General features: G+C 55.1%; 22 non-coding genes across 22 annotated transcripts; all 22 read left to right on the forward strand.

Moving 5' to 3' along the window:
• Nucleotides 1-554: 554 nt before the first annotated feature.
• Nucleotides 555-673, forward strand: LOC126189558 (5S ribosomal RNA). The gene has a single exon (XR_007538060.1). It is a non-coding gene; the product is annotated as a 5S ribosomal RNA (ribosomal RNA).
• An 864-nt stretch (nt 674-1,537) lies between these two features.
• Nucleotides 1,538-1,656, forward strand: LOC126189495 (5S ribosomal RNA). Its single transcript, XR_007538000.1, has one exon. It is a non-coding gene; the product is annotated as a 5S ribosomal RNA (ribosomal RNA).
• Nucleotides 1,657-2,504: 848 nt separating this feature from the next.
• LOC126189559 (5S ribosomal RNA) lies at nt 2,505-2,623 on the forward strand. Its single transcript, XR_007538061.1, has one exon. It is a non-coding gene; the product is annotated as a 5S ribosomal RNA (ribosomal RNA).
• An 864-nt stretch (nt 2,624-3,487) lies between these two features.
• On the forward strand, nt 3,488-3,606 carry LOC126189419 (5S ribosomal RNA). The gene has a single exon (XR_007537942.1). It is a non-coding gene; the product is annotated as a 5S ribosomal RNA (ribosomal RNA).
• An 848-nt stretch (nt 3,607-4,454) lies between these two features.
• LOC126189560 (5S ribosomal RNA) lies at nt 4,455-4,573 on the forward strand. The gene has a single exon (XR_007538062.1). It is a non-coding gene; the product is annotated as a 5S ribosomal RNA (ribosomal RNA).
• An 864-nt stretch (nt 4,574-5,437) lies between these two features.
• Nucleotides 5,438-5,556, forward strand: LOC126189430 (5S ribosomal RNA). Its single transcript, XR_007537943.1, has one exon. It is a non-coding gene; the product is annotated as a 5S ribosomal RNA (ribosomal RNA).
• An 849-nt stretch (nt 5,557-6,405) lies between these two features.
• LOC126189561 (5S ribosomal RNA) lies at nt 6,406-6,524 on the forward strand. Its single transcript, XR_007538063.1, has one exon. It is a non-coding gene; the product is annotated as a 5S ribosomal RNA (ribosomal RNA).
• Nucleotides 6,525-7,387: 863 nt separating this feature from the next.
• On the forward strand, nt 7,388-7,505 carry LOC126189450 (5S ribosomal RNA). Its single transcript, XR_007537956.1, has one exon. It is a non-coding gene; the product is annotated as a 5S ribosomal RNA (ribosomal RNA).
• Nucleotides 7,506-8,370: 865 nt separating this feature from the next.
• Nucleotides 8,371-8,489, forward strand: LOC126189437 (5S ribosomal RNA). Its single transcript, XR_007537944.1, has one exon. It is a non-coding gene; the product is annotated as a 5S ribosomal RNA (ribosomal RNA).
• An 848-nt stretch (nt 8,490-9,337) lies between these two features.
• LOC126189562 (5S ribosomal RNA) lies at nt 9,338-9,456 on the forward strand. Its single transcript, XR_007538064.1, has one exon. It is a non-coding gene; the product is annotated as a 5S ribosomal RNA (ribosomal RNA).
• An 863-nt stretch (nt 9,457-10,319) lies between these two features.
• On the forward strand, nt 10,320-10,438 carry LOC126189438 (5S ribosomal RNA). The gene has a single exon (XR_007537945.1). It is a non-coding gene; the product is annotated as a 5S ribosomal RNA (ribosomal RNA).
• Nucleotides 10,439-11,287: 849 nt separating this feature from the next.
• Nucleotides 11,288-11,406, forward strand: LOC126189563 (5S ribosomal RNA). The gene has a single exon (XR_007538065.1). It is a non-coding gene; the product is annotated as a 5S ribosomal RNA (ribosomal RNA).
• Nucleotides 11,407-12,269: 863 nt separating this feature from the next.
• On the forward strand, nt 12,270-12,387 carry LOC126189452 (5S ribosomal RNA). The gene has a single exon (XR_007537958.1). It is a non-coding gene; the product is annotated as a 5S ribosomal RNA (ribosomal RNA).
• Nucleotides 12,388-13,252: 865 nt separating this feature from the next.
• Nucleotides 13,253-13,371, forward strand: LOC126189441 (5S ribosomal RNA). The gene has a single exon (XR_007537947.1). It is a non-coding gene; the product is annotated as a 5S ribosomal RNA (ribosomal RNA).
• Nucleotides 13,372-14,219: 848 nt separating this feature from the next.
• LOC126189564 (5S ribosomal RNA) lies at nt 14,220-14,338 on the forward strand. Its single transcript, XR_007538066.1, has one exon. It is a non-coding gene; the product is annotated as a 5S ribosomal RNA (ribosomal RNA).
• An 863-nt stretch (nt 14,339-15,201) lies between these two features.
• Nucleotides 15,202-15,320, forward strand: LOC126189497 (5S ribosomal RNA). The gene has a single exon (XR_007538002.1). It is a non-coding gene; the product is annotated as a 5S ribosomal RNA (ribosomal RNA).
• An 868-nt stretch (nt 15,321-16,188) lies between these two features.
• LOC126189614 (5S ribosomal RNA) lies at nt 16,189-16,306 on the forward strand. Its single transcript, XR_007538114.1, has one exon. It is a non-coding gene; the product is annotated as a 5S ribosomal RNA (ribosomal RNA).
• Nucleotides 16,307-17,171: 865 nt separating this feature from the next.
• Nucleotides 17,172-17,290, forward strand: LOC126189498 (5S ribosomal RNA). The gene has a single exon (XR_007538003.1). It is a non-coding gene; the product is annotated as a 5S ribosomal RNA (ribosomal RNA).
• An 848-nt stretch (nt 17,291-18,138) lies between these two features.
• LOC126189565 (5S ribosomal RNA) lies at nt 18,139-18,257 on the forward strand. The gene has a single exon (XR_007538067.1). It is a non-coding gene; the product is annotated as a 5S ribosomal RNA (ribosomal RNA).
• An 864-nt stretch (nt 18,258-19,121) lies between these two features.
• LOC126189499 (5S ribosomal RNA) lies at nt 19,122-19,240 on the forward strand. Its single transcript, XR_007538004.1, has one exon. It is a non-coding gene; the product is annotated as a 5S ribosomal RNA (ribosomal RNA).
• An 868-nt stretch (nt 19,241-20,108) lies between these two features.
• On the forward strand, nt 20,109-20,226 carry LOC126189453 (5S ribosomal RNA). Its single transcript, XR_007537959.1, has one exon. It is a non-coding gene; the product is annotated as a 5S ribosomal RNA (ribosomal RNA).
• An 863-nt stretch (nt 20,227-21,089) lies between these two features.
• On the forward strand, nt 21,090-21,208 carry LOC126189500 (5S ribosomal RNA). Its single transcript, XR_007538005.1, has one exon. It is a non-coding gene; the product is annotated as a 5S ribosomal RNA (ribosomal RNA).
• The last annotated feature ends 320 nt before the right edge of the window (nt 21,209-21,528 follow it).

The following is a 21,528-nucleotide window of genomic DNA, read 5'->3' on the forward strand; positions in this document are numbered from 1 at the left end:
CTCGTCTCGTCCCGCAGACGTTTGTCGTGCTTGCGCTGTCATATGGACCACGACCCGAGCGGCAGCGAGCGGCAGTCGAGCAAAGTCGGGACAAGTCGGGACGGGGACAGGGACAGGGATAGGAATGGTGCGAATGCACTGCAAACTACGCAGACACCTGGTGTGAGAAGAGGCGAGGCGAGGCGAGGCGAGGCGAGGCGAGGAAGCCCACATCGCTACCAGTGGGCCCTCCAGCACGACACTGCCACACCCCGCACAGGCCCTCCGCTGAACACCAGGGACAAGATGCGTCCTCCGCTAGTGTCGAAGGCTGAACGCGCCCAGCGAATGACAGGGGGTGCAACGAGCAGCAGTGCGTCTCACACACGCGGCGGTGCGCCCGCCAATTCGGCCGTCACTCTGCTGGGACGCCGGGCGCGCCTCCCCGCGCCGTCCTCGAGGAACTGGCGGTTGCGGAAGGAAGCGCTTTCGTCAAATGCGGCCGAAAACTAACATTTTGTGTGTTGGGAGAAAAGCCGAACGCGAATTCTGCCGTGCTCCTACATTAGATGAGCGCCAACGGCCATACCATGATGAATACACCGGTTCTCGTCCGATCACCGAAGTTAAGCATCATCGGGCCCGGCTATTACTTGGATGGGTGACCGCCTGGGAAACCCGGGTGCTGTTGGCTCCCTTCCTGTTTTTTTTTTTTTGTAATGTCGCCAGCCCAATTTTCAAACTACCTTTCTGTTGTGACAAAGATGCTTCCTTAAGCCTTTTAAACTACTGTAATGGTACGAAAATGCAGTAATTAACTCAGTTTGAGGGAGAATGTGCTAACCAAGTTTGCCAAGAAGACTTTGAAAACGACAAAACAGTACGAATCGGCAGGTGATTTCTGAAATACGTCACCGCCTATTGTTGTGTAGGAGTGTAGAGTTCCAAATTTGATTTGTAACCACGAATTTATTCCTTAGTCGTCTCGTCTCGTCTCGTCTCGTCTCGTCCCGCAGACGTTTGTCGTGCTTGCGCTGTCATATGGACCACGACCCGAGCGGCAGCGAGCGGCAGTCGAGCAAAGTCGGGACAAGTCGGGACGGGGACAGGGACAGGGATAGGAATGGTGCGAATGCACTGCAAACTACGCAGACACCTGGTGTGAGGCGAGGCGAGCCGAGGCGAGGCGAGGCGAGGCGAAGCGAGGAAGCCCACATCGCTACCAGTGGGCCCTCCAGCACGACATTGCCACACCCCGCACAGGCCCTCCGCTGAACACCAGGGACAAGGTGCGTCCTCCGCTAGTGTCGAAGGCTGCACGCGCCCAGCGAATGACAGGGGGTGCAACGAGCAGCAGTGCGTCTCACACACGCGGCGGTGCGCCCGCCAATTCGGCCGTCACTCTGCTGGGACGCCGGGCGCGCCTCCCCGCGCCGTCCTCGAGGAACTGGCGGTTGCGGAAGGAAGCGCTTTCGTCAAATGCGGCCGAAAACTAACATTTTGTGTGTTGGGAGAAAAGCCGAACGCGAATTCTGCCGTGCTCCTACATTACATGGGCGCCAACGGCCATACCATGATGTATACACCGGTTCTCGTCCGATCACCGAAGTTAAGCATCATCGGGCCCGGCTAGTACTTGGATGGGTGACCGCCTGGGAAACCCGGGTGCTGTTGGCTCCCTTCCCGTTTTTTTTTTTTGTTATGTCGCCAGCCCAATTTTCAAACTACGTTTCTGTTGTGACAAAGATGCTTCCTTAAGCCTTTTAAACTACTGTAATGGTACGAAAATGCAGTAATTAACTCAGTTTGAGGGAGAATGTGCTAACCAAGTTTGCCAAGAAGACTTTGAAAACGACAAAACAGTACGAATTGGCAGGTGATTTCTGAAATACGTCACCGCCTATTGTTGTGTAGGAATGTAGAGTTCCAAATTTGATTTGTAACCACGAATTTATTCCTTAGTCGTCTCGTCTCGTCTCGTCTCGTCCCGCAGACGTTTGTCGTGCTTGCGCTGTCATATGGACCACGACCCGAGCGGCAGCGAGCGGCAGTCGAGCAAAGTCGGGACAAGTCGGGACGGGGACAGGGACAGGGATAGGAATGGTGCGAATGCACTGCAAACTACGCAGACACCTGGTGTGAGAAGAGGCGAGGCGAGGCGAGGCGAGGCGAGGAAGCCCACATCGCTACCAGTGGGCCCTCCAGCACGACACTGCCACACCCCGCACAGGCCCTCCGCTGAACACCAGGGACAAGATGCGTCCTCCGCTAGTGTCGAAGGCTGAACGCGCCCAGCGAATGACAGGGGGTGCAACGAGCAGCAGTGCGTCTCACACACGCGGCGGTGCGCCCGCCAATTCGGCCGTCACTCTGCTGGGACGCCGGGCGCGCCTCCCCGCGCCGTCCTCGAGGAACTGGCGGTTGCGGAAGGAAGCGCTTTCGTCAAATGCGGCCGAAAACTAACATTTTGTGTGTTGGGAGAAAAGCCGAACGCGAATTCTGCCGTGCTCCTACATTAGATGAGCGCCAACGGCCATACCATGATGAATACACCGGTTCTCGTCCGATCACCGAAGTTAAGCATCATCGGGCCCGGCTATTACTTGGATGGGTGACCGCCTGGGAAACCCGGGTGCTGTTGGCTCCCTTCCTGTTTTTTTTTTTTTGTAATGTCGCCAGCCCAATTTTCAAACTACCTTTCTGTTGTGACAAAGATGCTTCCTTAAGCCTTTTAAACTACTGTAATGGTACGAAAATGCAGTAATTAACTCAGTTTGAGGGAGAATGTGCTAACCAAGTTTGCCAAGAAGACTTTGAAAACGACAAAACAGTACGAATCGGCAGGTGATTTCTGAAATACGTCACCGCCTATTGTTGTGTAGGAGTGTAGAGTTCCAAATTTGATTTGTAACCACGAATTTATTCCTTAGTCGTCTCGTCTCGTCTCGTCTCGTCTCGTCCCGCAGACGTTTGTCGTGCTTGCGCTGTCATATGGACCACGACCCGAGCGGCAGCGAGCGGCAGTCGAGCAAAGTCGGGACAAGTCGGGACGGGGACAGGGACAGGGATAGGAATGGTGCGAATGCACTGCAAACTACGCAGACACCTGGTGTGAGGCGAGGCGAGCCGAGGCGAGGCGAGGCGAGGCGAAGCGAGGAAGCCCACATCGCTACCAGTGGGCCCTCCAGCACGACATTGCCACACCCCGCACAGGCCCTCCGCTGAACACCAGGGACAAGGTGCGTCCTCCGCTAGTGTCGAAGGCTGCACGCGCCCAGCGAATGACAGGGGGTGCAACGAGCAGCAGTGCGTCTCACACACGCGGCGGTGCGCCCGCCAATTCGGCCGTCACTCTGCTGGGACGCCGGGCGCGCCTCCCCGCGCCGTCCTCGAGGAACTGGCGGTTGCGGAAGGAAGCGCTTTCGTCAAATGCGGCCGAAAACTAACATTTTGTGTGTTGGGAGAAAAGCCGAACGCGAATTCTGCCGTGCTCCTACATTAGATGGGCGCCAACGGCCATACCATGATGTATACACCGGTTCTCGTCCGATCACCGAAGTTAAGCATCATCGGGCCTGGCTAGTACTTGGATGGGTGACCGCCTGGGAAACCCGGGTGCTGTTGGCTCCCTTCCCGTTTTTTTTTTTTGTTATGTCGCCAGCCCAATTTTCAAACTACGTTTCTGTTGTGACAAAGATGCTTCCTTAAGCCTTTTAAACTACTGTAATGGTACGAAAATGCAGTAATTAACTCAGTTTGAGGGAGAATGTGCTAACCAAGTTTGCCAAGAAGACTTTGAAAACGACAAAACAGTACGAATTGGCAGGTGATTTCTGAAATACGTCACCGCCTATTGTTGTGTAGGAATGTAGAGTTCCAAATTTGATTTGTAACCACGAATTTATTCCTTAGTCGTCTCGTCTCGTCTCGTCTCGTCCCGCAGACGTTTGTCGTGCTTGCGCTGTCATATGGACCACGACCCGAGCGGCAGCGAGCGGCAGTCGAGCAAAGTCGGGACAAGTCGGGACGGGGACAGGGACAGGGATAGGAATGGTGCGAATGCACTGCAAACTACGCAGACACCTGGTGTGAGAAGAGGCGAGGCGAGGCGAGGCGAGGCGAGGAAGCCCACATCGCTACCAGTGGGCCCTCCAGCACGACACTGCCACACCCCGCACAGGCCCTCCGCTGAACACCAGGGACAAGATGCGTCCTCCGCTAGTGTCGAAGGCTGAACGCGCCCAGCGAATGACAGGGGGTGCAACGAGCAGCAGTGCGTCTCACACACGCGGCGGTGCGCCCGCCAATTCGGCCGTCACTCTGCTGGGACGCCGGGCGCGCCTCCCCGCGCCGTCCTCGAGGAACTGGCGGTTGCGGAAGGAAGCGCTTTCGTCAAATGCGGCCGAAAACTAACATTTTGTGTGTTGGGAGAAAAGCCGAACGCGAATTCTGCCGTGCTCCTACATTAGATGAGCGCCAACGGCCATACCATGATGAATACACCGGTTCTCGTCCGATCACCGAAGTTAAGCATCATCGGGCCCGGCTATTACTTGGATGGGTGACCGCCTGGGAAACCCGGGTGCTGTTGGCTCCCTTCCTGTTTTTTTTTTTTTGTAATGTCGCCAGCCCAATTTTCAAACTACCTTTCTGTTGTGACAAAGATGCTTCCTTAAGCCTTTTAAACTACTGTAATGGTACGAAAATGCAGTAATTAACTCAGTTTGAGGGAGAATGTGCTAACCAAGTTTGCCAAGAAGACTTTGAAAACGACAAAACAGTACGAATCGGCAGGTGATTTCTGAAATACGTCACCGCCTATTGTTGTGTAGGAGTGTAGAGTTCCAAATTTGATTTGTAACCACGAATTTATTCCTTAGTCGTCTCGTCTCGTCTCGTCTCGTCTCGTCCCGCAGACGTTTGTCGTGCTTGCGCTGTCATATGGACCACGACCCGAGCGGCAGCGAGCGGCAGTCGAGCAAAGTCGGGACAAGTCGGGACGGGGACAGGGACAGGGATAGGAATGGTGCGAATGCACTGCAAACTACGCAGACACCTGGTGTGAGGCGAGGCGAGCCGAGGCGAGGCGAGGCGAGGCGAAGCGAGGAAGCCCACATCGCTACCAGTGGGCCCTCCAGCACGACATTGCCACACCCCGCACAGGCCCTCCGCTGAACACCAGGGACAAGGTGCGTCCTCCGCTAGTGTCGAAGGCTGCACGCGCCCAGCGAATGACAGGGGGTGCAACGAGCAGCAGTGCGTCTCACACACGCGGCGGTGCGCCCGCCAATTCGGCCGTCACTCTGCTGGGACGCCGGGCGCGCCTCCCCGCGCCGTCCTCGAGGAACTGGCGGTTGCGGAAGGAAGCGCTTTCGTCAAATGCGGCCGAAAACTAACATTTTGTGTGTTGGGAGAAAAGCCGAACGCGAATTCTGCCGTGCTCCTACATTAGATGGGCGCCAACGGCCATACCATGATGTATACACCGGTTCTCGTCCGATCACCGAAGTTAAGCATCATCGGGCCTGGCTAGTACTTGGATGGGTGACCGCCTGGGAAACCCGGGTGCTGTTGGCTCCCTTCCCGTTTTTTTTTTTTTGTTATGTCGCCAGCCCAATTTTCAAACTACGTTTCTGTTGTGACAAAGATGCTTCCTTAAGCCTTTTAAACTACTGTAATGGTACGAAAATGCAGTAATTAACTCAGTTTGAGGGAGAATGTGCTAACCAAGTTTGCCAAGAAGACTTTGAAAACGACAAAACAGTACGAATTGGCAGGTGATTTCTGAAATACGTCACCGCCTATTGTTGTGTAGGAATGTAGAGTTCCAAATTTGATTTGTAACCACGAATTTATTCCTTAGTCGTCTCGTCTCGTCTCGTCTCGTCCCGCAGACGTTTGTCGTGCTTGCGCTGTCATATGGACCACGACCCGAGCGGCAGCGAGCGGCAGTCGAGCAAAGTCGGGACAAGTCGGGACGGGGACAGGGACAGGGATAGGAATGGTGCGAATGCACTGCAAACTACGCAGACACCTGGTGTGAGAAGAGGCGAGGCGAGGCGAGGCGAGGCGAGGAAGCCCACATCGCTACCAGTGGGCCCTCCAGCACGACACTGCCACACTCCGCACAGGCCCTCCGCTGAACACCAGGGACAAGATGCGTCCTCCGCTAGTGTCGAAGGCTGAACGCGCCCAGCGAATGACAGGGGGTGCAACGAGCAGCAGTGCGTCTCACACACGCGGCGGTGCGCCCGCCAATTCGGCCGTCACTCTGCTGGGACGCCGGGCGCGCCTCCCCGCGCCGTCCTCGAGGAACTGGCGGTTGCGGAAGGAAGCGCTTTCGTCAAATGCGGCCGAAAACTAACATTTTGTGTGTTGGGAGAAAAGCCGAACGCGAATTCTGCCGTGCTCCTACATTAGATGAGCGCCAACGGCCATACCATGATGAATACACCGGTTCTCGTCCGATCACCGAAGTTAAGCATCATCGGGCCCGGCTATTACTTGGATGGGTGACCGCCTGGGAAACCCGGGTGCTGTTGGCTCCCTTCCTGTTTTTTTTTTTTGTAATGTCGCCAGCCCAATTTTCAAACTACCTTTCTGTTGTGACAAAGATGCTTCCTTAAGCCTTTTAAACTACTGTAATGGTACGAAAATGCAGTAATTAACTCAGTTTGAGGGAGAATGTGCTAACCAAGTTTGCCAAGAAGACTTTGAAAACGACAAAACAGTACGAATCGGCAGGTGATTTCTGAAATACGTCACCGCCTATTGTTGTGTAGGAGTGTAGAGTTCCAAATTTGATTTGTAACCACGAATTTATTCCTTACTCGTCTCGTCTCGTCTCGTCTCGTCTCGTCCCGCAGACGTTTGTCGTGCTTGCGCTGTCATATGGACCACGACCCGAGCGGCAGCGAGCGGCAGTCGAGCAAAGTCGGGACAAGTCGGGACGGGGACAGGGACAGGGATAGGAATGGTGCGAATGCACTGCAAACTACGCAGACACCTGGTGTGAGGCGAGGCGAGCCGAGGCGAGGCGAGGCGAGGCGAAGCGAGGAAGCCCACATCGCTACCAGTGGGCCCTCCAGCACGACATTGCCACACCCCGCACAGGCCCTCCGCTGAACACCAGGGACAAGGTGCGTCCTCCGCTAGTGTCGAAGGCTGCACGCGCCCAGCGAATGACAGGGGGTGCAACGAGCAGCAGTGCGTCTCACACACGCGGCGGTGCGCCCGCCAATTCGGCCGTCACTCTGCTGGGACGCCGGGCGCGCCTCCCCGCGCCGTCCTCGAGGAACTGGCGGTTGCGGAAGGAAGCGCTTTCGTCAAATGCGGCCGAAAACTAACATTTTGTGTGTTGGGAGAAAAGCCGAACGCGAATTCTGCCGTGCTCCTACATTAGATGGGCGCCAACGGCCATACCATGATGTATACACCGGTTCTCGTCCGATCACCGAAGTTAAGCATCATCGGGCCCGGCTAGTACTTGGATGGGTGACCGCCTGGGAAACCGGGTGCTGTTGGCTCCCTTCCTGTTTTTTTTTTTTTTGTAATGTCGCCAGCCCAATTTTCAAACTACCTTTCTGTTGTGACAAAGATGCTTCCTTAAGCCTTTTAAACTACTGTAATGGTACGAAAATGCAGTAATTAACTCAGTTTGAGGGAGAATGTGCTAACCAAGTTTGCCAAGAAGACTTTGAAAACGACAAAACAGTACGAATCGGCAGGTGATTTCTGAAATACGTCACCGCCTATTGTTGTGTAGGAGTGTAGAGTTCCAAATTTGATTTGTAACCACGAATTTATTCCTTAGTCGTCTCGTCTCGTCTCGTCTCGTCTCGTCCCGCAGACGTTTGTCGTGCTTGCGCTGTCATATGGACCACGACCCGAGCGGCAGCGAGCGGCAGTCGAGCAAAGTCGGGACAAGTCGGGACGGGGACAGGGACAGGGATAGGAATGGTGCGAATGCACTGCAAACTACGCAGACACCTGGTGTGAGGCGAGGCGAGCCGAGGCGAGGCGAGGCGAGGCGAAGCGAGGAAGCCCACATCGCTACCAGTGGGCCCTCCAGCACGACATTGCCACACCCCGCACAGGCCCTCCGCTGAACACCAGGGACAAGGTGCGTCCTCCGCTAGTGTCGAAGGCTGCACGCGCCCAGCGAATGACAGGGGGTGCAACGAGCAGCAGTGCGTCTCACACACGCGGCGGTGCGCCCGCCAATTCGGCCGTCACTCTGCTGGGACGCCGGGCGCGCCTCCCCGCGCCGTCCTCGAGGAACTGGCGGTTGCGGAAGGAAGCGCTTTCGTCAAATGCGGCCGAAAACTAACATTTTGTGTGTTGGGAGAAAAGCCGAACGCGAATTCTGCCGTGCTCCTACATTAGATGGGCGCCAACGGCCATACCATGATGTATACACCGGTTCTCGTCCGATCACCGAAGTTAAGCATCATCGGGCCTGGCTAGTACTTGGATGGGTGACCGCCTGGGAAACCCGGGTGCTGTTGGCTCCCTTCCCGTTTTTTTTTTTTGTTATGTCGCCAGCCCAATTTTCAAACTACGTTTCTGTTGTGACAAAGATGCTTCCTTAAGCCTTTTAAACTACTGTAATGGTACGAAAATGCAGTAATTAACTCAGTTTGAGGGAGAATGTGCTAACCAAGTTTGCCAAGAAGACTTTGAAAACGACAAAACAGTACGAATTGGCAGGTGATTTCTGAAATACGTCACCGCCTATTGTTGTGTAGGAATGTAGAGTTCCAAATTTGATTTGTAACCACGAATTTATTCCTTAGTCGTCTCGTCTCGTCTCGTCTCGTCCCGCAGACGTTTGTCGTGCTTGCGCTGTCATATGGACCACGACCCGAGCGGCAGCGAGCGGCAGTCGAGCAAAGTCGGGACAAGTCGGGACGGGGACAGGGACAGGGATAGGAATGGTGCGAATGCACTGCAAACTACGCAGACACCTGGTGTGAGAAGAGGCGAGGCGAGGCGAGGCGAGGCGAGGAAGCCCACATCGCTACCAGTGGGCCCTCCAGCACGACACTGCCACACTCCGCACAGGCCCTCCGCTGAACACCAGGGACAAGATGCGTCCTCCGCTAGTGTCGAAGGCTGAACGCGCCCAGCGAATGACAGGGGGTGCAACGAGCAGCAGTGCGTCTCACACACGCGGCGGTGCGCCCGCCAATTCGGCCGTCACTCTGCTGGGACGCCGGGCGCGCCTCCCCGCGCCGTCCTCGAGGAACTGGCGGTTGCGGAAGGAAGCGCTTTCGTCAAATGCGGCCGAAAACTAACATTTTGTGTGTTGGGAGAAAAGCCGAACGCGAATTCTGCCGTGCTCCTACATTAGATGAGCGCCAACGGCCATACCATGATGAATACACCGGTTCTCGTCCGATCACCGAAGTTAAGCATCATCGGGCCCGGCTATTACTTGGATGGGTGACCGCCTGGGAAACCCGGGTGCTGTTGGCTCCCTTCCTGTTTTTTTTTTTTGTAATTTCGCCAGCCCAATTTTCAAACTACCTTTCTGTTGTGACAAAGATGCTTCCTTAAGCCTTTTAAACTACTGTAATGGTACGAAAATGCAGTAATTAACTCAGTTTGAGGGAGAATGTGCTAACCAAGTTTGCCAAGAAGACTTTGAAAACGACAAAACAGTACGAATCGGCAGGTGATTTCTGAAATACGTCACCGCCTATTGTTGTGTAGGAGTGTAGAGTTCCAAATTTGATTTGTAACCACGAATTTATTCCTTAGTCGTCTCGTCTCGTCTCGTCTCGTCTCGTCCCGCAGACGTTTGTCGTGCTTGCGCTGTCATATGGACCACGACCCGAGCGGCAGCGAGCGGCAGTCGAGCAAAGTCGGGACAAGTCGGGACGGGGACAGGGACAGGGATAGGAATGGTGCGAATGCACTGCAAACTACGCAGACACCTGGTGTGAGGCGAGGCGAGCCGAGGCGAGGCGAGGCGAGGCGAAGCGAGGAAGCCCACATCGCTACCAGTGGGCCCTCCAGCACGACATTGCCACACCCCGCACAGGCCCTCCGCTGAACACCAGGGACAAGGTGCGTCCTCCGCTAGTGTCGAAGGCTGCACGCGCCCAGCGAATGACAGGGGGTGCAACGAGCAGCAGTGCGTCTCACACACGCGGCGGTGCGCCCGCCAATTCGGCCGTCACTCTGCTGGGACGCCGGGCGCGCCTCCCCGCGCCGTCCTCGAGGAACTGGCGGTTGCGGAAGGAAGCGCTTTCGTCAAATGCGGCCGAAAACTAACATTTTGTGTGTTGGGAGAAAAGCCGAACGCGAATTCTGCCGTGCTCCTACATTAGATGGGCGCCAACGGCCATACCATGATGTATACACCGGTTCTCGTCCGATCACCGAAGTTAAGCATCATCGGGCCTGGCTAGTACTTGGATGGGTGACCGCCTGGGAAACCCGGGTGCTGTTGGCTCCCTTCCCGTTTTTTTTTTTTTGTTATGTCGCCAGCCCAATTTTCAAACTACGTTTCTGTTGTGACAAAGATGCTTCCTTAAGCCTTTTAAACTACTGTAATGGTACGAAAATGCAGTAATTAACTCAGTTTGAGGGAGAATGTGCTAACCAAGTTTGCCAAGAAGACTTTGAAAACGACAAAACAGTACGAATTGGCAGGTGATTTCTGAAATACGTCACCGCCTATTGTTGTGTAGGAATGTAGAGTTCCAAATTTGATTTGTAACCACGAATTTATTCCTTAGTCGTCTCGTCTCGTCTCGTCTCGTCCCGCAGACGTTTGTCGTGCTTGCGCTGTCATATGGACCACGACCCGAGCGGCAGCGAGCGGCAGTCGAGCAAAGTCGGGACAAGTCGGGACGGGGACAGGGACAGGGATAGGAATGGTGCGAATGCACTGCAAACTACGCAGACACCTGGTGTGAGAAGAGGCGAGGCGAGGCGAGGCGAGGCGAGGAAGCCCACATCGCTACCAGTGGGCCCTCCAGCACGACACTGCCACACTCCGCACAGGCCCTCCGCTGAACACCAGGGACAAGATGCGTCCTCCGCTAGTGTCGAAGGCTGAACGCGCCCAGCGAATGACAGGGGGTGCAACGAGCAGCAGTGCGTCTCACACACGCGGCGGTGCGCCCGCCAATTCGGCCGTCACTCTGCTGGGACGCCGGGCGCGCCTCCCCGCGCCGTCCTCGAGGAACTGGCGGTTGCGGAAGGAAGCGCTTTCGTCAAATGCGGCCGAAAACTAACATTTTGTGTGTTGGGAGAAAAGCCGAACGCGAATTCTGCCGTGCTCCTACATTAGATGAGCGCCAACGGCCATACCATGATGAATACACCGGTTCTCGTCCGATCACCGAAGTTAAGCATCATCGGGCCCGGCTATTACTTGGATGGGTGACCGCCTGGGAAACCCGGGTGCTGTTGGCTCCCTTCCTGTTTTTTTTTTTTGTAATGTCGCCAGCCCAATTTTCAAACTACCTTTCTGTTGTGACAAAGATGCTTCCTTAAGCCTTTTAAACTACTGTAATGGTACGAAAATGCAGTAATTAACTCAGTTTGAGGGAGAATGTGCTAACCAAGTTTGCCAAGAAGACTTTGAAAACGACAAAACAGTACGAATCGGCAGGTGATTTCTGAAATACGTCACCGCCTATTGTTGTGTAGGAGTGTAGAGTTCCAAATTTGATTTGTAACCACGAATTTATTCCTTACTCGTCTCGTCTCGTCTCGTCTCGTCTCGTCCCGCAGACGTTTGTCGTGCTTGCGCTGTCATATGGACCACGACCCGAGCGGCAGCGAGCGGCAGTCGAGCAAAGTCGGGACAAGTCGGGACGGGGACAGGGACAGGGATAGGAATGGTGCGAATGCACTGCAAACTACGCAGACACCTGGTGTGAGGCGAGGCGAGCCGAGGCGAGGCGAGGCGAGGCGAAGCGAGGAAGCCCACATCGCTACCAGTGGGCCCTCCAGCACGACATTGCCACACCCCGCACAGGCCCTCCGCTGAACACCAGGGACAAGGTGCGTCCTCCGCTAGTGTCGAAGGCTGCACGCGCCCAGCGAATGACAGGGGGTGCAACGAGCAGCAGTGCGTCTCACACACGCGGCGGTGCGCCCGCCAATTCGGCCGTCACTCTGCTGGGACGCCGGGCGCGCCTCCCCGCGCCGTCCTCGAGGAACTGGCGGTTGCGGAAGGAAGCGCTTTCGTCAAATGCGGCCGAAAACTAACATTTTGTGTGTTGGGAGAAAAGCCGAACGCGAATTCTGCCGTGCTCCTACATTAGATGGGCGCCAACGGCCATACCATGATGTATACACCGGTTCTCGTCCGATCACCGAAGTTAAGCATCATCGGGCCCGGCTAGTACTTGGATGGGTGACCGCCTGGGAAACCGGGTGCTGTTGGCTCCCTTCCTGTTTTTTTTTTTTTTGTAATGTCGCCAGCCCAATTTTCAAACTACCTTTCTGTTGTGACAAAGATGCTTCCTTAAGCCTTTTAAACTACTGTAATGGTACGAAAATGCAGTAATTAACTCAGTTTGAGGGAGAATGTGCTAACCAAGTTTGCCAAGAAGACTTTGAAAACGACAAAACAGTACGAATCGGCAGGTGATTTCTGAAATACGTCACCGCCTATTGTTGTGTAGGAGTGTAGAGTTCCAAATTTGATTTGTAACCACGAATTTATTCCTTAGTCGTCTCGTCTCGTCTCGTCTCGTCTCGTCCCGCAGACGTTTGTCGTGCTTGCGCTGTCATATGGACCACGACCCGAGCGGCAGCGAGCGGCAGTCGAGCAAAGTCGGGACAAGTCGGGACGGGGACAGGGACAGGGATAGGAATGGTGCGAATGCACTGCAAACTACGCAGACACCTGGTGTGAGGCGAGGCGAGCCGAGGCGAGGCGAGGCGAGGCGAAGCGAGGAAGCCCACATCGCTACCAGTGGGCCCTCCAGCACGACATTGCCACACCCCGCACAGGCCCTCCGCTGAACACCAGGGACAAGGTGCGTCCTCCGCTAGTGTCGAAGGCTGCACGCGCCCAGCGAATGACAGGGGGTGCAACGAGCAGCAGTGCGTCTCACACACGCGGCGGTGCGCCCGCCAATTCGGCCGTCACTCTGCTGGGACGCCGGGCGCGCCTCCCCGCGCCGTCCTCGAGGAACTGGCGGTTGCGGAAGGAAGCGCTTTCGTCAAATGCGGCCGAAAACTAACATTTTGTGTGTTGGGAGAAAAGCCGAACGCGAATTCTGCCGTGCTCCTACATTAGATGGGCGCCAACGGCCATACCATGATGTATACACCGGTTCTCGTCCGATCACCGAAGTTAAGCATCATCGGGCCTGGCTAGTACTTGGATGGGTGACCGCCTGGGAAACCCGGGTGCTGTTGGCTCCCTTCCCGTTTTTTTTTTTTGTTATGTCGCCAGCCCAATTTTCAAACTACGTTTCTGTTGTGACAAAGATGCTTCCTTAAGCCTTTTAAACTACTGTAATGGTACGAAAATGCAGTAATTAACTCAGTTTGAGGGAGAATGTGCTAACCAAGTTTGCCAAGAAGACTTTGAAAACGACAAAACAGTACGAATTGGCAGGTGATTTCTGAAATACGTCACCGCCTATTGTTGTGTAGGAATGTAGAGTTCCAAATTTGATTTGTAACCACGAATTTATTCCTTAGTCGTCTCGTCTCGTCTCGTCTCGTCCCGCAGACGTTTGTCGTGCTTGCGCTGTCATATGGACCACGACCCGAGCGGCAGCGAGCGGCAGTCGAGCAAAGTCGGGACAAGTCGGGACGGGGACAGGGACAGGGATAGGAATGGTGCGAATGCACTGCAAACTACGCAGACACCTGGTGTGAGAAGAGGCGAGGCGAGGCGAGGCGAGGCGAGGAAGCCCACATCGCTACCAGTGGGCCCTCCAGCACGACACTGCCACACTCCGCACAGGCCCTCCGCTGAACACCAGGGACAAGATGCGTCCTCCGCTAGTGTCGAAGGCTGAACGCGCCCAGCGAATGACAGGGGGTGCAACGAGCAGCAGTGCGTCTCACACACGCGGCGGTGCGCCCGCCAATTCGGCCGTCACTCTGCTGGGACGCCGGGCGCGCCTCCCCGCGCCGTCCTCGAGGAACTGGCGGTTGCGGAAGGAAGCGCTTTCGTCAAATGCGGCCGAAAACTAACATTTTGTGTGTTGGGAGAAAAGCCGAACGCGAATTCTGCCGTGCTCCTACATTAGATGAGCGCCAACGGCCATACCATGATGAATACACCGGTTCTCGTCCGATCACCGAAGTTAAGCATCATCGGGCCCGGCTATTACTTGGATGGGTGACCGCCTGGGAAACCCGGGTGCTGTTGGCTCCCTTCCTGTTTTTTTTTTTTGTAATTTCGCCAGCCCAATTTTCAAACTACCTTTCTGTTGTGACAAAGATGCTTCCTTAAGCCTTTTAAACTACTGTAATGGTACGAAAATGCAGTAATTAACTCAGTTTGAGGGAGAATGTGCTAACCAAGTTTGCCAAGAAGACTTTGAAAACGACAAAACAGTACGAATCGGCAGGTGATTTCTGAAATACGTCACCGCCTATTGTTGTGTAGGAGTGTAGAGTTCCAAATTTGATTTGTAACCACGAATTTATTCCTTAGTCGTCTCGTCTCGTCTCGTCTCGTCTCGTCCCGCAGACGTTTGTCGTGCTTGCGCTGTCATATGGACCACGACCCGAGCGGCAGCGAGCGGCAGTCGAGCAAAGTCGGGACAAGTCGGGACGGGGACAGGGACAGGGATAGGAATGGTGCGAATGCACTGCAAACTACGCAGACACCTGGTGTGAGGCGAGGCGAGCCGAGGCGAGGCGAGGCGAGGCGAAGCGAGGAAGCCCACATCGCTACCAGTGGGCCCTCCAGCACGACATTGCCACACCCCGCACAGGCCCTCCGCTGAACACCAGGGACAAGGTGCGTCCTCCGCTAGTGTCGAAGGCTGCACGCGCCCAGCGAATGACAGGGGGTGCAACGAGCAGCAGTGCGTCTCACACACGCGGCGGTGCGCCCGCCAATTCGGCCGTCACTCTGCTGGGACGCCGGGCGCGCCTCCCCGCGCCGTCCTCGAGGAACTGGCGGTTGCGGAAGGAAGCGCTTTCGTCAAATGCGGCCGAAAACTAACATTTTGTGTGTTGGGAGAAAAGCCGAACGCGAATTCTGCCGTGCTCCTACATTAGATGGGCGCCAACGGCCATACCATGATGTATACACCGGTTCTCGTCCGATCACCGAAGTTAAGCATCATCGGGCCCGGCTAGTACTTGGATGGGTGACCGCCTGGGAAACCCGGGTGCTGTTGGCTCCCTTCCCGTTTTTTTTTTTTGTTATGTCGCCAGCCCAATTTTCAAACTACGTTTCTGTTGTGACAAAGATGCTTCCTTAAGCCTTTTAAACTACTGTAATGGTACGAAAATGCAGTAATTAACTCAGTTTGAGGGAGAATGTGCTAACCAAGTTTGCCAAGAAGACTTTGAAAACGACAAAACAGTACGAATTGGCAGGTGATTTCTGAAATACGTCACCGCCTATTGTTGTGTAGGAATGTAGAGTTCCAAATTTGATTTGTAACCACGAATTTATTCCTTAGTCGTCTCGTCTCGTCTCGTCTCGTCCCGCAGACGTTTGTCGTGCTTGCGCTGTCATATGGACCACGACCCGAGCGGCAGCGAGCGGCAGTCGAGCAAAGTCGGGACAAGTCGGGACGGGGACAGGGACAGGGATAGGAATGGTGCGAATGCACTGCAAACTACGCAGACACCTGGTGTGAGGCGAGGCGAGCCGAGGCGAGCCGAGGCGAGGCGAGGCGAGGCGAAGCGAGGAAGCCCACATCGCTACCAGTGGGCCCTCCAGCACGACATTGCCACACCCCGCACAGGCCCTCCGCTGAACACCAGGGACAAGGTGCGTCCTCCGCTAGTGTCGAAGGCTGCACGCGCCCAGCGAATGACAGGGGGTGCAACGAGCAGCAGTGCGTCTCACACACGCGGCGGTGCGCCCGCCAATTCGGCCGTCACTCTGCTGGGACGCCGGGCGCGCCTCCCCGCGCCGTCCTCGAGGAACTGGCGGTTGCGGAAGGAAGCGCTTTCGTCAAATGCGGCCGAAAACTAACATTTTGTGTGTTGGGAGAAAAGCCGAACGCGAATTCTGCCGTGCTCCTACATTAGATGGGCGCCAACGGCCATACCATGATGTATACACCGGTTCTCGTCCGATCACCGAAGTTAAGCATCATCGGGCCCGGCTAGTACTTGGATGGGTGTTCGCCTGGGAAACCGGGTGCTGTTGGCTCCCTTCCTGTTTTTTTTTTTTTTGTAATGTCGCCAGCCCAATTTTCAAACTACCTTTCTGTTGTGACAAAGATGCTTCCTTAAGCCTTTTAAACTACTGTAATGGTACGAAAATGCAGTAATTAACTCAGTTTGAGGGAGAATGTGCTAACCAAGTTTGCCAAGAAGACTTTGAAAACGACAAAACAGTACGAATCGGCAGGTGATTTCTGAAATACGTCACCGCCTATTGTTGTGTAGGAGTGTAGAGTTCCAAATTTGATTTGTAACCACGAATTTATTCCTTAGTCGTCTCGTCTCGTCTCGTCTCGTCTCGTCCCGCAGACGTTTGTCGTGCTTGCGCTGTCATATGGACCACGACCCGAGCGGCAGCGAGCGGCAGTCGAGCAAAGTCGGGACAAGTCGGGACGGGGACAGGGACAGGGATAGGAATGGTGCGAATGCACTGCAAACTACGCAGACACCTGGTGTGAGGCGAGGCGAGCCGAGGCGAGGCGAGGCGAGGCGAAGCGAGGAAGCCCACATCGCTACCAGTGGGCCCTCCAGCACGACATTGCCACACCCCGCACAGGCCCTCCGCTGAACACCAGGGACAAGGTGCGTCCTCCGCTAGTGTCGAAGGCTGCACGCGCCCAGCGAATGACAGGGGGTGCAACGAGCAGCAGTGCGTCTCACACACGCGGCGGTGCGCCCGCCAATTCGGCCGTCACTCTGCTGGGACGCCGGGCGCGCCTCCCCGCGCCGTCCTCGAGGAACTGGCGGTTGCGGAAGGAAGCGCTTTCGTCAAATGCGGCCGAAAACTAACATTTTGTGTGTTGGGAGAAAAGCCGAACGCGAATTCTGCCGTGCTCCTACATTAGATGGGCGCCAACGGCCATACCATGATGTATACACCGGTTCTCGTCCGATCACCGAAGTTAAGCATCATCGGGCCCGGCTAGTACTTGGATGGGTGACCGCCTGGGAAACCCGGGTGCTGTTGGCTCCCTTCCCGTTTTTTTTTTTTGTTATGTCGCCAGCCCAATTTTCAAACTACGTTTCTGTTGTGACAAAGATGCTTCCTTAAGCCTTTTAAACTACTGTAATGGTACGAAAATGCAGTAATTAACTCAGTTTGAGGGAGAATGTGCTAACCAAGTTTGCCAAGAAGACTTTGAAAACGACAAAACAGTACGAATTGGCAGGTGATTTCTGAAATACGTCACCGCCTATTGTTGTGTAGGAATGTAGAGTTCCAAATTTGATTTGTAACCACGAATTTATTCCTTAGTCGTCTCGTCTCGTCTCGTCTCGTCCCGCAGACGTTTGTCGTGCTTGCGCTGTCATATGGACCACGACCCGAGCGGCAGCGAGCGGCAGTCGAGCAAAGTCGGGACAAGTCGGGACGGGGACAGGGACAGGGATAGGAATGGTGCGAATGCACTGCAAACTACGCAGACACCTGGTGTGAGAAGAGGCGAGGCGAGGCGAGGCGAGGCGAGGAAGCCCACATCGCTACCAGTGGGCCCTCCAGCACGACACTGCCACACCCCGCACAGGCCCTCCGCTGAACACCAGGGACAAGATGCGTCCTCCGCTAGTGTCGAAGGCTGAACGCGCCCAGCGAATGACAGGGGGTGCAACGAGCAGCAGTGCGTCTCACACACGCGGCGGTGCGCCCGCCAATTCGGCCGTCACTCTGCTGGGACGCCGGGCGCGCCTCCCCGCGCCGTCCTCGAGGAACTGGCGGTTGCGGAAGGAAGCGCTTTCGTCAAATGCGGCCGAAAACTAACATTTTGTGTGTTGGGAGAAAAGCCGAACGCGAATTCTGCCGTGCTCCTACATTAGATGAGCGCCAACGGCCATACCATGATGAATACACCGGTTCTCGTCCGATCACCGAAGTTAAGCATCATCGGGCCCGGCTATTACTTGGATGGGTGACCGCCTGGGAAACCCGGGTGCTGTTGGCTCCCTTCCTGTTTTTTTTTTTTTGTAATGTCGCCAGCCCAATTTTCAAACTACCTTTCTGTTGTGACAAAGATGCTTCCTTAAGCCTTTTAAACTACTGTAATGGTACGAAAATGCAGTAATTAACTCAGTTTGAGGGAGAATGTGCTAACCAAGTTTGCCAAGAAGACTTTGAAAACGACAAAACAGTACGAATCGGCAGGTGATTTCTGAAATACGTCACCGCCTATTGTTGTGTAGGAGTGTAGAGTTCCAAATTTGATTTGTAACCACGAATTTATTCCTTAGTCGTCTCGTCTCGTCTCGTCTCGTCTCGTCCCGCAGACGTTTGTCGTGCTTGCGCTGTCATATGGACCACGACCCGAGCGGCAGCGAGCGGCAGTCGAGCAAAGTCGGGACAAGTCGGGACGGGGACAGGGACAGGGATAGGAATGGTGCGAATGCACTGCAAACTACGCAGACACCTGGTGTGAGGCGAGGCGAGCCGAGGCGAGGCGAGGCGAGGCGAAGCGAGGAAGCCCACATCGCTACCAGTGGGCCCTCCAGCACGACATTGCCACACCCCGCACAGGCCCTCCGCTGAACACCAGGGACAAGGTGCGTCCTCCGCTAGTGTCGAAGGCTGCACGCGCCCAGCGAATGACAGGGGGTGCAACGAGCAGCAGTGCGTCTCACACACGCGGCGGTGCGCCCGCCAATTCGGCCGTCACTCTGCTGGGACGCCGGGCGCGCCTCCCCGCGCCGTCCTCGAGGAACTGGCGGTTGCGGAAGGAAGCGCTTTCGTCAAATGCGGCCGAAAACTAACATTTTGTGTGTTGGGAGAAAAGCCGAACGCGAATTCTGCCGTGCTCCTACATTAGATGGGCGCCAACGGCCATACCATGATGTATACACCGGTTCTCGTCCGATCACCGAAGTTAAGCATCATCGGGCCCGGCTAGTACTTGGATGGGTGACCGCCTGGGAAACCCGGGTGCTGTTGGCTCCCTTCCCGTTTTTTTTTTTTGTTATGTCGCCAGCCCAATTTTCAAACTACGTTTCTGTTGTGACAAAGATGCTTCCTTAAGCCTTTTAAACTACTGTAATGGTACGAAAATGCAGTAATTAACTCAGTTTGAGGGAGAATGTGCTAACCAAGTTTGCCAAGAAGACTTTGAAAACGACAAAACAGTACGAATTGGCAGGTGATTTCTGAAATACGTCACCGCCTATTGTTGTGTAGGAATGTAGAGTTCCAAATTTGATTTGTAACCACGAATTTATTCCTTAGTCGTCTCGTCTCGTCTCGTCTCGTCCCGCAGACGTTTGTCGTGCTTGCGCTGTCATATGGACCACGACCCGAGCGGCAGCGAGCGGCAGTCGAGCAAAGTCGGGACAAGTCGGGACGGGGACAGGGACAGGGATAGGAATGGTGCGAATGCACTGCAAACTACGCAGACACCTGGTGTGAGGCGAGGCGAGCCGAGGCGAGCCGAGGCGAGGCGAGGCGAGGCGAAGCGAGGAAGCCCACATCGCTACCAGTGGGCCCTCCAGCACGACATTGCCACACCCTGCACAGGCCCTCCGCTGAACACCAGGGACAAGGTGCGTCCTCCGCTAGTGTCGAAGGCTGCACGCGCCCAGCGAATGACAGGGGGTGCAACGAGCAGCAGTGCGTCTCACACACGCGGCGGTGCGCCCGCCAATTCGGCCGTCACTCTGCTGGGACGCCGGGCGCGCCTCCCCGCGCCGTCCTCGAGGAACTGGCGGTTGCGGAAGGAAGCGCTTTCGTCAAATGCGGCCGAAAACTAACATTTTGTGTGTTGGGAGAAAAGCCGAACGCGAATTCTGCCGTGCTCCTACATTAGATGGGCGCCAACGGCCATACCATGATGTATACACCGGTTCTCGTCCGATCACCGAAGTTAAGCATCATCGGGCCCGGCTAGTACTTGGATGGGTGACCGCCTGGGAAACCGGGTGCTGTTGGCTCCCTTCCTGTTTTTTTTTTTTGTAATGTCGCCAGCCCAATTTTCAAACTACCTTTCTGTTGTGACAAAGATGCTTCCTTAAGCCTTTTAAACTACTGTAATGGTACGAAAATGCAGTAATTAACTCAGTTTGAGGGAGAATGTGCTAACCAAGTTTGCCAAGAAGACTTTGAAAACGACAAAACAGTACGAATCGGCAGGTGATTTCTGAAATACGTCACCGCCTATTGTTGTGTAGGAGTGTAGAGTTCCAAATTTGATTTGTAACCACGAATTTATTCCTTAGTCGTCTCGTCTCGTCTCGTCTCGTCTCGTCCCGCAGACGTTTGTCGTGCTTGCGCTGTCATATGGACCACGACCCGAGCGGCAGCGAGCGGCAGTCGAGCAAAGTCGGGACAAGTCGGGACGGGGACAGGGACAGGGATAGGAATGGTGCGAATGCACTGCAAACTACGCAGACACCTGGTGTGAGGCGAGGCGAGCCGAGGCGAGGCGAGGCGAGGCGAAGCGAGGAAGCCCACATCGCTACCAGTGGGCCCTCCAGCACGACATTGCCACACCCCGCACAGGCCCTCCGCTGAACACCAGGGACAAGGTGCGTCCTCCGCTAGTGTCGAAGGCTGCACGCGCCCAGCGAATGACAGGGGGTGCAACGAGCAGCAGTGCGTCTCACACACGCGGCGGTGCGCCCGCCAATTCGGCCGTCACTCTGCTGGGACGCCGGGCGCGCCTCCCCGCGCCGTCCTCGAGGAACTGGCGGTTGCGGAAGGAAGCGCTTTCGTCAAATGCGGCCGAAAACTAACATTTTGTGTGTTGGGAGAAAAGCCGAACGCGAATTCTGCCGTGCTCCTACATTAGATGGGCGCCAACGGCCATACCATGATGTATACACCGGTTCTCGTCCGATCACCGAAGTTAAGCATCATCGGGCCCGGCTAGTACTTGGATGGGTGACCGCCTGGGAAACCCGGGTGCTGTTGGCTCCCTTCCCGTTTTTTTTTTTTGTTATGTCGCCAGCCCAATTTTCAAACTACGTTTCTGTTGTGACAAAGATGCTTCCTTAAGCCTTTTAAACTACTGTAATGGTACGAAAATGCAGTAATTAACTCAGTTTGAGGGAGAATGTGCTAACCAAGTTTGCCAAGAAGACTTTGAAAACGACAAAACAGTACGAATTGGCAGGTGATTTCTGAAATACGTCACCGCCTATTGTTGTGTAGGAATGTAGAGTTCCAAATTTGATTTGTAACCACGAATTTATTCCTTAGTCGTCTCGTCTCGTCTCGTCTCGTCTCGTCCCGCA

This window comes from Schistocerca cancellata, chromosome 5 (genome assembly GCF_023864275.1).
Source record: "Schistocerca cancellata isolate TAMUIC-IGC-003103 chromosome 5, iqSchCanc2.1, whole genome shotgun sequence".
NCBI lineage: Eukaryota > Metazoa > Arthropoda > Insecta > Orthoptera > Acrididae > Schistocerca > Schistocerca cancellata.